Raw genomic sequence first — 13,933 nt, 5'->3', positions numbered from 1 at the left:
GAAACGTGCGTTGCGGGGAATGACCCTTGCGCCTGCTAAAATAGCATTCCATTGTTTGTCCGTCCAGTCTGAGCCATGGTCAGTCGCCCATTTTTCCCTCAATTTCTGGGAAGAAAATTGCGTATGGCTGTGTAAGGCTTGTGCGAGCCAGTGCACAATGTGGGATCCGTCTCCCATCACATGCAGGTATTGGATGAGTAGGTGAGTGGACGGCTCGTGGCTAAGGTCACCCCACGCCCTCGCTAGTTCATGAAGGAGTCTGGCGTGTGTCAGGAATTGACCCACCGGTAGCTCCGTGTCCGCGGCCAGGGTCTCGAAGGGTAGCAGCTCTCCGTCGCTGTACAGGCCGCCCAGGTCATCCAGGTCTGCAGCAGTCCAGCTGCGCAGCTCGGCCGTGGACAGTGTGCCAGCGCCCAGAGGTGTCCCCAGCAAGGGTAGGTTCGGAGCATAGGGCACCGTATGTCTGGTGAGCCGGAGGCTCCGTGCGAAGCACCGCTTTGCCACTGCCACATGGACCTGCGTGGGGGGCCGGCCCAGCGTTAGTGGGTGGAAGAGTGTGAGCGCCTGTACGGGGGATAGGATGGCATCGGCCGTGGCCGTGTCCGCTAGGTTCTTACCGCTTAGCCAATAGGCAACCCACTGCAGCTGCGCTGCTAAGTAATAAAGCTCCTGATTGGGAACCGCTAGGCCTCCAGCGTCTGTGGGTGCATACAGGGTCTTTAGCGCAACCCGGGGTCTCCCCTTATTCCAGATGAGGCGTCTGGTGAGGGTGTCCAGCTCCTTAAATATGCGCACCGGTACATACACTGGCAAATTAGTATAATAATAGAGAAGCCGGGGTAGCATTATCATCTTGGTCAGGGCCACTCTGGCTGGCACATTTAAGGGGAGGGAGTTCCAGAACGTGACCTGGGCCGTGAGCGAGGAGATGGCCCTCACTAGGTTCCCCTCCAGGAGATCCATAGGGTCTCGGTATATTAAGATCCCTAGGTACCTAAATACCGTCGGGTGCCATCGGAGTGTCTCCCCCATCATACTCACATCGCACTGTGGCATCTCGCCATCGAATGCGTAGGTCCCTGATTTGGCCCAGTTGACATGGAGCCCCGACATGTCTCCAAACGCCCGAAAGGTGTCCGAGAGCGCCGCTGGTATTCGCGTGAGGTCCCTGACAAATAATAACAAGTCGTCGGCGTACAGAGACACCGAGTGAATGCCGTCCGCCAGTGGGATGCCCCAGGTGTCTCCGGAAGTGCGGAGCATCTCCGCCAACGGCTCCATCGCCAAGGCGAATAAGATGGGGGAGAGGGGGCAGCTCTGTCTGGTACCTCTCCCAATACGGATCCTGTCCGAGAACAACCGTCCGGTCCGGACCCGGACCTCGGGTGCTTGATAGAGGAGCCCCACCATCTGGACGTAGGTATCCCCCAGCTCGTACTTCTCAAGGACTCGGAGGAGATACGGCCATTCCACCGAATCGAATGCCTTTTCCAAGTCAAGCACGATGCATCCCGAGCGTGGCCAGGCCGGGGTCGCGTAACGTTGGACCCTGAAAAACCGGCGTAGGTTGTGGGACGTGCTCCGTGTAGGTACGAAGCCATTCTGATCAGAGTGTACCAGAGTGGGGACCAGTGGTGCAAGCCTCCGGGCCAGGGCTGCTGCAAGTATCTTGTAATCGGTATTGAGGAGCGCCAACGGCCGGTACGAGCCGAGTTCGTTCGCTTCTTTACCTGGTTTCAGCAGGGAGACCACATTTGCTTCGTTCAGGGACGCCGGGAGTTCAGCATCTTCCAGTGCCGCCTTGTACATTTTCAGCAGCTCCGGTATTAACACCAGAGAGTAGGCTTTGTAGAACTCCGCCGGGAGCCCGTCGGGGCCCGGCGCCTTGCAATTGGAGAGGGAGAAAATCACCTCTCGCAGTTCCTCCCCAGTGAGCGTGGCTCCCAGCTCTGCTTGTTGGGCAGCAGTAGCGGTCGGGAGCTGCAGTGCCGCCAGGTAGTCCGTGATCTCCGCTACCGTGGCTCGTAGTCGTGAGCTGTACAGGGATTTGTAATGCGTTGTGAACGCATCATGGATTTGCTGCTGGGTATAGACCTCAATGCCCTGGGCTGTGCGGATGGATAGGACCGATGCGGATTGCGTGTCTTGTCGCACCAACCACGACAGAAGCCTGCCAGGTTTATCTCCCGTGTTGTGGGTGCGTGCGGAGTGCGCAGTGAAGTTGATATTCTTGAGGCGCTCCATCAAAGCAGCGTGGTCCGCTCTGGCCGAGACGAGTTGGGAGTCATCGCCTCCCATTGCCTCCCGCTCTTTACTCAGCAGTGCCTTTTCCGCCTGTACCAGGTCTCGCTCTACTTGCCTACGCAGGCCCGCTTGTACACTGAGGCAACTTCCCCGGGTCACCGTCTTAAAGGCGTCCCACTCGATTCTCGGGGAGGAGGTCGAGTCTACATTGTCCTCGAAGTACTGTAAGATCTTCCCGGAGATTTCCTCTCGGAACGGGGTGTCGAGCAGGAGGTCCGGTTGCAGGCGCCACGTTGGTACGGGCGGGTGTGGACGCTTCCATCCATATACCAGCGTGTGCGGGTTATGGTCCGAGTGGGTCCGACCCAGGTAGTCAGTGTCGGACACAGAGGGGAGCAGGTCACGGGACAGCATGAATCTGTCCAGCCTGACATGTAGTGAGTGGGCTCCCGAGTAGTAAGAATACACCCGGGCGGTGGGGTTTCTGACGCGCCAGGCATCCTGCAAGTTCCACTGCGTTGCCCAGTCAAGGAGGGCCTTGGAGGTCGCCTGTACCGGGGCGATTGCCGCTGGGAGAGACGAGCGATCAAGGGAGGCATTCAACACGCAGTTATAATCCCCGCCCACCATTAGGGGCATGTCCGGCCATGTCGCTATCGCTGTCGACAGTCGTGTGAAGAATTTCCCCTGTTCTACATTAGGTGCGTATATGGAGGCTACGACAATCTGCTGCCCCTCAAGCCTGCCCTGTATGAAGACGTAGCGTCCCTCAGTGTCAATATTGCTGTGAGTTAGCGCAAACGGGACCCCGGGCCGGACCCAGATCAGTGTCCCCCTCGCAAACGCTGAGAAGGTTGTGGCGAATATCTGTCCCCTCCATTTACGGCGAAGCGTGGCTACCTCGGTGGCAACTAGGTGTGTCTCCTGTAGTAGTGCAATCTGGATCTGATGCCTTTTAAGATAGGAATATACCTGGTATCTACGTGAGGGAGTGTGCATGCCCCTGACATTCCAGGTACAAAATTTAAACGTAGCCATCACAGTGTTGATTGCAGCCAAGTGTCCACCTCCCCCCCCCCGGACCCCCACCCGCCCCGCCCATACCCGCACAGCAGCGGCAAATAGTGAGCATTTTTACCACACGCCCCCCCCCACAGACCCAGGGATGCACGCAATAGCAAGTCAGTACCAACACTAGTCTCAAAAGAAAGAACCTGAACATAAACATAATACCAAAAGGGCAACAACAAAAACAAGTCGTCGCCCAAACGCTCTATCGAGCTCAATCAATCCGTGAGTTCAATGGGGGGTTGACTAAGTACAGCACTGAAAGTAAACAAGGTAGTTCGTTATGCCGAAAGAGCCGAAGCGGCTCCCCTCCACGGGCTGTGGGCCAGAAGAGCGCCAAGAGTCAGCGATAGTGTCCGTGGCCAGTTTAGAGTTCCCAGTGTCACTTGACCCAGACAGTTGGTCCCACGGCGGGGCCCCATCTTTCATTCCCCCGGGGGACGGGCACTCACCTCTAGGGGTCCGTCCACCCCTCCAAAGTCATGGTCCCGGTGACATTCCAGCAGAAGAGCCCCGGCCCCCCACCCGGTGCCACTGTAGCTCCGTGGCAATCCGGAAGGCGGGGTTCGGCAGCAAAGCACAGATCACGGAGAAGGTGGCAGCTGTGGCCAACAGGGCCTCCAGAAACATCTATGTGAGTCCCCAATCGGGCCATCGATGGGGAGGAGCTGACTGTTCCTCTGTGCGAGTCGCGTTGGTCCAGCCAGGGCTGGGTTGGGGAGGAGTACTTATGATATCAGATCTGATGTTTGGGGGGTGACGTCCAGCAGGCCCCCTGGGTTCGAGTCGTCTGGTAGACCGTACATGTAGTCGTCGTCCTCGCTCCCGCGCGAACGCGGGCTGGCGTTGGAAAGCAGTAGAGGTGATTGTAACCCGCTGATCACAGCTGTTATGCGGACGGCTTCCAATTGTTCATTCTGTATTTGCTCCGGGGTTGGGCCGATTTCCGTTTCCACGGTCGGCGACCCGGCCCTCGAGGTGTGTCGCTGCCTCCGTCTGCGTGTGCCTCGATTCCGGCGTTGTTCTCTCTGCGCGGGCTCGGGGTTCGTGTCCACTCCCGAATCCAGCCAGGCCATTGCCGCCTCTGGGGTGTCGAAGAAGTGGGTCTTGTCTAGTGCCACCACTCTGAGGCGTGCCGGAAACAACAGCGAGTATTTGAGAGCCAAGCGTCTGAGCCGGTGCTTCACCTCCAGAAAGGATTGACGTCGTCGCTGAACTTGTATGGTATAATCGGGGAAGAACATCACCTTGGCATTGTCTATCTGTATATTCGATAGTTTCCGCGTCTCGCGGAGGATGGCATCTCGGTCGCGGTAGTTCAATACCCGCATGAGCATCGGCCTTGGGTTGGAACCTTCCGGGGGTGGGCGGGTTGGTACTCTGTGTGCCCGCTCCACTACAAAGTGCGGCGACAGTGTGCCTTCTGGTAATAGTTCTCTGAGCCAGGTCTCCATGTGCTCTGCTGTCTCTCTCCATTCCCAACGCTCCGGCAGGCCCACTATGCGCATGTTGTTCCTTCTGGCCCGTTCTTCCGCGTCCTCCGCCCTATCCTCAAGGAACTCCACCCGGTTGAGCAGGTCCTGGACGTGCTTGTCCGTCTGCGCTAGCTTGGGAGTGGCCTCCGCCATCGTATGCTCCAGAGTTGTGGTGCGGTCAGACAGTTTCTTGTGGTCTGCCCGGAGGAGTGTCAGATCCACGGCCACCTTGTCGATCCTGTTCTCCAGCGACGTACGGGTCAGCTGCATGGATTCCTCCAGGCGCTCCATGGCCGCCAGCATGGTGTCCAGCTTGGAAGCGGTCTGGTCAGCCTCTGTGTTTTTCACCATTTTCCCTTTGCCGAGGGTCCCTCCTGTGCCAGTCTTTGCCCTGGTCCCCCCTGACATGTGGGAGGCCTTTGCGGCCGGTCAGGCGGGCGGGTATATTCTCGCAATGCGTGGCGGAGGGGCCAGAGCACGTGAGTCTCTCGGTCAGGTTCTCTGTGTTACCTGATGTGGACGTCGCGTGGCCGTAGGTGGGGGGGAGGACCGTCCCACCGCTGGGTTCCGGGGTTCCGTATTACGTGGCCGTCTAGGGAGGACAGGGTGGTTGCGTGGCGGCTGTTGTGCGGACTCCCGATCGTGGTGGTCAGCACCGCGGAAGTCCTGGTTGTCGTCCGTCTCCCGTCTGTGCCACGTGGCGGTCCGGCAGGTCGGAGTGGTAGGTCTCCCCCGATGCGTCCGTCCGCTGAGCCTGGGAGGACGCGCTCCGCCGGATGGTGCTAGGCGACACCAAGCGCCGCGCGTGGGTCTACCTCGTCCGGTACAAGTCCGGTGGATGTGGGGCGTGCGAGCTGCGCAGGCTTCGTGGCGTCAGGGCGGGAGAGTCTCTCAGCGTTGGGCTGGGTATCAGCGGAGCCGGTGCAACGCGGTTACAGTTCGCGAGTGGCGCGATTTAGGCCTCTCGGCGCCAGGAGGGTCCGATGCTGGTCTGTGCCGTCTTCTATGAGATGGGCAGGTGTAGAGGCCTGGTAGGATAGGGCCGTGCAGTTTCCGGTGGTGGTCCGCTGGGCTTGGTGGTGACGGTGTCTGTGTGGGCCTCGTGCTGGCCCGGCTTGGCTGCCCACTGGTGCCTGGTCAGCCGGTTCGGGCGACTCCAGTGCCTGCAGGTGCGGAGGGGCGGTGACACAGACCACCACGGGCTGGCTCTGTGTGGGTGGTCGCCGCGCTGAGGGCCCTCGTGTGGCCGGGTCGCCGGGGGACCTCTGGTACCGTGTCGCGGGTTCCCTGTGTGCGTCGTGGGCCGGCAGGGCCCTGGGGCAGTGGCGCCAATGTGGGTCTCCAGTCAGGCTCGCGCACTCACCCCCTGGTGGTCCCGGAGCTCGGCGGGATGCCCCCCGCGGTGGCGGGCGAGGTGTGTTGGTCTCGCGGCCTACCGCGGGCCTGGGTGTTGAATTTTCCGCTGGTGTCCGGGGCCCCTGCGGAGCCTGGTCACTGGTGGGCGTCCGGTCTGTGGGACGTGGTCCTGTTCCACCGCTGGACCGCGCGTTGCAGGGCACTCGTTTTGCGGCCTATCCCGCAGGGCCGGATCCCCGGCCTCAGGTAGTTGGGCCGCCAGCCGGAAGTGCACTCCAGGCGGCCAGTCTTCAGGGCCGCTGCCGGTCGGAGGGTCAGTTGCTCCGATGCGCCCGAAAATCGCCCTGTAGGTGGGTCGGGCGTCCGGGTACACTCGGTCCGAGTTTGGGCTCGGTACCGCCAGGAATTCAGGATAAATTGCCCGTGGCAGGGGAGCTTCGCTCAGAGCTCAGCCCGGGCACGTCTTTCTACATCGCGTGCTTGGCCACGCCCCTCGCCCATTTTAATAATGTTAGCATGTTTTCTCTGAGAAGATAGTTACCCCAGACAATCTTGCAACAGTCTTGCAATACCACAGAAGAAAGTATACATGAATATTAATAATGACGTTTTTCGTCTCGTCTGTTTTAACTTTTCCCTACCCCGCTCCCTGATACTTCTCATCCAACTCCTTGTGTTCTTTTTTAAATTTTATGTATTTTTTGTTCTTTCACAAGGAACGGACACACACTAGTACCCTCCTTTCCTCTTCATCCAGCACCTCTTCCCTTCACCACGGCCATGCACTGTCTTTGAACTGCTCCTCCCCCGCTCCATAACCCACTCCTTGTGTAATTTTTATATTTTATTTTTTCTATTTACATTTTTGAGAGTCCAGCAGCTGCAAAGTGGTACTCGACCTCCTGCTACCTTTTTCACTCAGACTTTGTACATTTATAGTTCTTGGCATCTACCATATTAGAATGTAAAATTAAATAGGGCCACCAACGCCCTTGATGCAGGAACATCACATGCATGTGGTTGTGCACACATCATGACGCATGTGTGTCTCTTTGCTGCCATCTTGGAATATGTTATTTTGAATAGAAAACCTATTTCAAGAATTGACAACCATGTATACACATGTATTGGCATTCACTCGCGAAAAGCATAGGCTTTACTAATGCCTTGGCCTTTTAGACCTGAGTCCATTGGCTTAGCCTATGCTTGTTTTTCTTTATGTTGATGTTGGAGCTCCACACCCTTCCACCCACACAAATACCTACATTTTTTGCTTCCATTGACGCAATTATCATTCAACAACCTTGCTCTTTTAATTAAACAGACCCACTTCTTGGACCTGGAGGTATTTTTTGTTTCTCCCTCACTTCCTTTCCAACCACCCTGTTAATCTTCCCTCTGCCTCTTTTTCTTACCTGTTTTCCTTTTGGTGCAGTTCACCAGCCAGGCTCCTACAGGTTCTATGATTTCTGTAGAAAAAGAAAACACTACAATTTACTCTTTTTTTATTACTTGTCTTTTTAAAATCTGCACAGACTTATAATTCCTTCTTTCCACTTTTTGGAAGTTGTTGTTTGTGTTTTAAATATGTTTTACCATCTTGTGACTAGACCTCTGATGTGATAGTGGATTTATTTCTCATATTAGTCTCCATTTTGTTTACTTCAAAACACGTTTTTCTCGTAATTCGCCTTTTGCCGATTTGAGTGAAAATTTGGTATTATCAAAACAGTTATTTCAATAAAATAATACCTGCAATCCCACTCGGCCCCTTATCCTAGGTTTTAGATGGTCACTGCAAGTATATAGCTTTTAGGAGCAACAGTTGCACACAAGGGTCATTATTGGTGTACCTCAACACCATCCCCCCCACCCGGGTAAATTAGGTCCAGTGACCTCTTGTGAGAGGAACACCTTTGTTGATTTTTTAATGAACTGACATGTTTCAAAGTCATTTCAAAATGTATATTTGGAAAAGGTATCTCGATCATCTCTGGTACACCTGCCTTCAGGCTGAGTGGTGAGCCAGGCAAGCACACTCTGTGGGAATGCTTACTTGTTTTGCTGCTCTGGAATTCTCCACCTTACCAGTCACTGGTACCTTCTACCATCTGTCTAGCACAGGGTTGAACAAAGGCCCTGAAAAAACCTTAAGTGACCTTTGTTACAGAATTTGAGTCCCAAAGTGACCAAGCATTTTTTTTCTGAGGGTCAGAACCCTTCCCCAACCTGATTTTCTGTCGAACTCTGTCCATTGTGGACGTTGAGCCAATGACTCATATTTAGCATTTTTTTTAGATATCTAGCTTTGAAGGTACTGTGAAAAATCTAACCCTAAATTAGAAGTCTAGGCAGAGATCCTGGGTGGACCAATCAGGAACACTGAGAACTCTGATATACATGTGTAAATATTTTGTCAACGTTCCCAACGGGTTGCATTTTTTATATTTAGTTTTTATCATAAATCTAGCTAGTGAGTGTGAATAGTATAGTTAGGGCCTTATGATTTTTGCTGGTGCCCAGGCAGTCATGTTACCTCCCATAAGATAATATGTGTGCTTTGTTTCCTGCAAGAGTACCGTGGAAGTCATAATATTTGACAGAAGCATCAGTAGTCAGAATGCGTCCCTCCAATAAACTAACAGTGATCCTTCTATTTAGAAGGTTTAAAATCCATATTATATAAATAGCATACTAAGAACAATACAGTGATCATGGTCACTGTAATGAATACAAACAGTGGTCCCCAGTCACAAAGATGTTGCTGCGACTTACTTTTGTAGTACTCCTTCGCTTCACGAGTAAGTTAGGAGTCATTCAGGAAATTCAGGAGTATGTTGTATGAGAGTAAGTAATCTTAATCATAAACTAGTCTTTGTGAATTGAGCATTCTATATTTGGTTCGCAATCTGGAAACTTTGGGGCACATGCATCAAGCATTTTTGCCGTCACAAACGCAAAAAATGCTTTTCAGATGCAGCACACCCTATTTTGCGATTTGGTAACCTGTTACCGATTCGCATAATGGGTTTGCGATTCGTTATTAGGAAAGGGCGTGTTTAGGGCGTCCCGTCTTAATACCGAATCGCATCGATATGTAGGAATATTTTGTGACCGAAATGCGGTTGCAAAACATTTGAATTTTACCTCCTACTTTGAGTTGGTGGTAACCCATTCACAAATGGGAAGAGATCCCCTTTTTGAATGTTTGTTCACAGCATTTTTTAAGAGCAGGCAGTGGTCCCACGGACCACTGCCTACTCTTAAAAAATGAAAAGTAAACTTTAAATTTTTCTTTTTGTAAAGCATCTTGTTTTCCTTTAAAGAAAACGGGCTGCTTTACAAAAAAAAAGATTGCTTTTATTTAAAAGCAATCACGGACATGGTGATCTGCTGACCTCAGCAGGCCTCCATCCCCGTGATTTTTTAGATTCCTAGGGGGTTGCAAATTGTGATCTACCTCATTAATATTAATGAGATAGAGAGCTTTGCAAACCCCTAGGAATCGCTATCTGTAACTCTTTGAGTTTCATACACTGTAAATTGCGATTCTCAGGAATTCGTATTTAGGTATTCACAATTTATAATTTTGATGCATGTAGCCCATAGTGCTTGAGAACTCCTGTTGGAGCCGACTTTCAAAGGTATATTTGCTTAATTGAAACTGCCTTTGTGAATTCACCATAAAATGTCCTATTCCTTGGTAGTGAAATCGGAAAGAGGGGCATTGCCCTTTTCATTTGTACTAACTGTTTAAATAGTACCACAAATTCTTATTTGATCGGCATTTTAGATGTTTTGTGACCAATTCACCAAAACCACGTGAAGTAATCCACAAGAATACTACTTCCCATACTCATAAATATTTCTAAAGTGCTCTGCTATCCTCGAATCCCAGGTGGTGTGTGGACTTGACACGGTACTGTAACTTCATTGTTACTAGGTTTCGTTTGCTGCATATAGACCAAACAGTCATGTATTTGTCTTTCTCTAACACACAATATTTCTCTATAATAAGATGCAACTGCATCGCTCCTCTTTTGGTCTCCCTGAATTTATGACTCGAGAAAGGCTTACTAGTTTAAAACGTTGCCTTTCGTCTTTGAGTTTACAGAAGTAGATTTCTTGGAAGGTGTGACACCGAAGAGGCAACAAATAAGTACCAATATGGATGTTCCAGAGACAGCTAAAGAAGCCAATAAAAACAAGCTGGTCTCTTTCAATATTAATGGAAATGCTGGAGAATTCAACACTAATTATAAAGCTACTGTAAATCTAAGGAGATTCTTGAATAAAGAAAACTAGTTTGGTTGGACTGATGTTTGTCAGAATCAACTCAGCTATTGTAGGTAACCTGTTAAGACCTTATTGTCTAGAGGCTATGGCAATTCTCACCTCTTATAAAGAGCTTGGAAACCATCAACAACAGCCAGTAGCATTCAAAGCTAGAGTTCCATCGGCAAAGTGTTGGATGACCTTTAGAAAGATTTGTTGTGCAATCAAACAACACTATATTTGAAGACCTAGCGAGCATAGAAAACTCACACTAACTAAAGTATTTGTTCTGGCCTCCAGGAGATGACCTGTAAGAGTCTGCCTTGATGGGTGAAAGACAAAGCTTTTATTGTCACTGTTATTGACGGAGACTTTTTTGAGATTGCTTTGTCTCTTTCAGTCATTTCTAAAGGGAAATGTCATTCACATTTTGGATCCAGCCAGTGGAGTATTTCAGTCTCACTTTAGTCTCTAAGGTGTCCTCGTCTGTCATTCTAAAGAGTGCTCTGTTTTGCATTGCATGTATGGTGAACTAAAGCATCCATTCATTTCAATGGAGGTGTATTTGTACTTCTGATAGCATTTCCACACTCATGTTGATGTTGCACCTAGAGTGTTTTTGCAACTTCATGTAGTTCTCGACCTAATTGCATTGGTTGTGTGATTTATCACCTAAAAGTGATTTCGACTCTGGAGTAAAATTCAACCTAATTGTGATACCATGTGGTACTTGGATACTTTACACTTAGGGTGGTTTTGCTTCTTAAATTGAGGTTGCACCTAAAAGTGATTTTTGCACCTAATCGTGATTTTGCAAATCCTTTGGATAAAAAGCATCATCACCACTGGATCATAAACCTTTCATATACTCCTACTGATGAAGATTTTGCACCTCAATGAGCTAACCACCAAATGTTAGTCAGACTGATGCACAGCTTTTATCCCTAATATGCCATCTAACAATCACAATCACATTTCCTCTCTACATATTGCTGCTGTAGGTTAACCACTAAACGTAAAACAATCAGATGGAATACCTCAGAGATCCTGTTCCTGTTCCTATTAGGATATGAAAACTTCCCTCAAATACTACAAACACCAATCCCTGACACCAGTTCGGCGATTTTAATAAGTGATAAATATTTTAGCCTCATAATAGGCGTATCTAGTCTCTTTTATCCAGGATATAAAAATTCCTTATAGAAATATACCTACTATCACTATCATTCACTAACACGAACAACAACTTGAAGGCTTTAGAACATTCCTTCATGTACATTTACTCCAGCTCACATAACACACTCGGAAATTGTGGGATCACAGATTGCACAACACTTTGTATTGTATTGTATTGCAGCATTTATATAACATATGCTACCTCTACCCGGGCCACTGAAGAGCTTGCCTCTGTGCATCTACCAAAAGCTCCAGAACTAGAACTCCTAAACACAATCAGGATCAATCTCAGCAAAACAACTTTAGAGGAATCTCCTTCTCTCAACCCTGTCACTTACTTTCTATACATTAAATCAAGACATCCCTCCTAAACTGTAGCTTTGCTGTCTTTAGTGGAATTGACATGTCTGTCATCACCCAGGACTTTGACATTGACACTCCTGCACTCCTGCAGTCTTGGAAAACTAGTTCTCCTGACTTTCCATACTTACCATCAACCATCGGCACAGAACACAAAGAACTGCCAGAGGCATTGCCTTTATATTCAAGAAGTGCAGTGAATCCAAACAAATGTACTCAACTAACTCCTCTTTATTCCAGGTCCTCAATGTAAAGATTAAAAACACAACAAATAAACAACTGAGGGCTGAACCTCCTTTATCGTCCATCTGGCATGGCAGCAAACTATTTTATTAATGTTTCCTTGATTATAGCATTTATCATCTCAACTCCTTTGGCGATGCAAATTTCCTGGCAAATGTGATCCTCCGATGGTGAAAAGACAGAGACATCCACACTTCCCTCCTCAACTCTTTCCTTTTAGACAACAATTTACTACAGCAGATATTTTCCCCCACACTAGGGACTTTACACTGTACCTGATTTTTCTTAAAGAAAAACCAAATGTAAATCTCAAACCCTCTTATATTGGATTGGCCAGACTGTTTGGTCATTCCTTTCAAACTCCTGAACTTAATGCACTCTTGGCATAATAAACGAGACAAAAAAGGCTAGTGAGGTAGTAATATGCTGTACTGCAAACTTAAGTAATCAAAAATAGGGCACAGACATAAGATGCACAGAAAGAGGGAAGTTCAGTAGAGCACATAGCACACACTACAAATAGTCTGTGCACATTTGAGCATGCCTTTGTTGGCATGTGTTAGCACATTAATTCTGTGTTAGTACCTTACTGCCAGAACTATTGTCTATAGCAATGCTTCTTTATGCTTAGACACTGAGCCCTTTTCTTTCTCACTCAATCTACTAGCTGAAGCAAAAAGTTCATCTAGCCACACCTTAGATGAGGAAATATATTTCATAAGGCCTTTCTGTGACAAGTGTGGCTATCATTCTGACACTCCGCTCCCCGCTGACTTTCACAGATTTAAAAAAATCACAATGGCTGTCCATTCAAATGCTGGGATACCTTCAATTTGAAGGACTTACCCTTTAATTGTGTGCTAAATTTCCAGATTGGAAATGTTACAACCTAAGTATTCCTCCTCCTTAGTAAAGACAGATAAAACAAGATTGCTCATGAAGAAAGAATCTGACTAAAACTGGCTGGGCAACATTATCTTCCTGTTGTTAAGAACACTCTTTATAGCAACGCATTTGTTGTGGTTCATTGTGCACACTAACTCTACAGGCCAACACAGCTTATTAACCAGCTTTTAACTCATTATATAAAATTACCCACATAGTCACACCCACACAAATGCACCCAGGGATGTACCAAACACCCCCAGACATGCAAAGACTCAGACAAGCAGACACACGCATCTTACATTGTTGTGGTTCATTGTGCACACTAACTCTACAGGCCAACACAGCAAATGAACCAGCTTTTAACTCATATTATGGGAAATTTTGACTTAGACAGGCAGACACACACACAGTGGCAGTAACTACTGTCCACTTATAGTTAGGATTTAGTTTCCATTGGAAAGCTATTTTTTAGTTTGCTTATTACTTATTGGTGTTTGATGAATCAGCACAAAAGTTTCCAATCAAATACTGTCAATTACAAAGTTTCAGCATTTCCAATTTCATGCAAATCAATTGTATGGGAGAATGGGTGTCTTCCATTTTAACTCCTAAATCAGCCTCTACAGCAAAACAGTGAATGCAGTTTCACCAAACCTTGCTTGAAACTAGAGCTTTACTCAAAGTAGTGGCTTTATGTGGTCTACATCCATTCAGTAGTTTATCTGAAATTAGGGTTACATGTATTGGGTGGAATTAGACCAAGATCTTAAAAATAGCAAAATTGTATTGGAAAAGGAAGCCTTTTCTATGGTTGTCTATTTGTGGTTCACAAAATCCAAGACCAGTCT

This window comes from Lissotriton vulgaris, chromosome 8 (genome assembly GCF_964263255.1).
Source record: "Lissotriton vulgaris chromosome 8, aLisVul1.2, whole genome shotgun sequence".
NCBI lineage: Eukaryota > Metazoa > Chordata > Amphibia > Caudata > Salamandridae > Lissotriton > Lissotriton vulgaris.
This window is presented reverse-complemented; position numbering follows the sequence as displayed.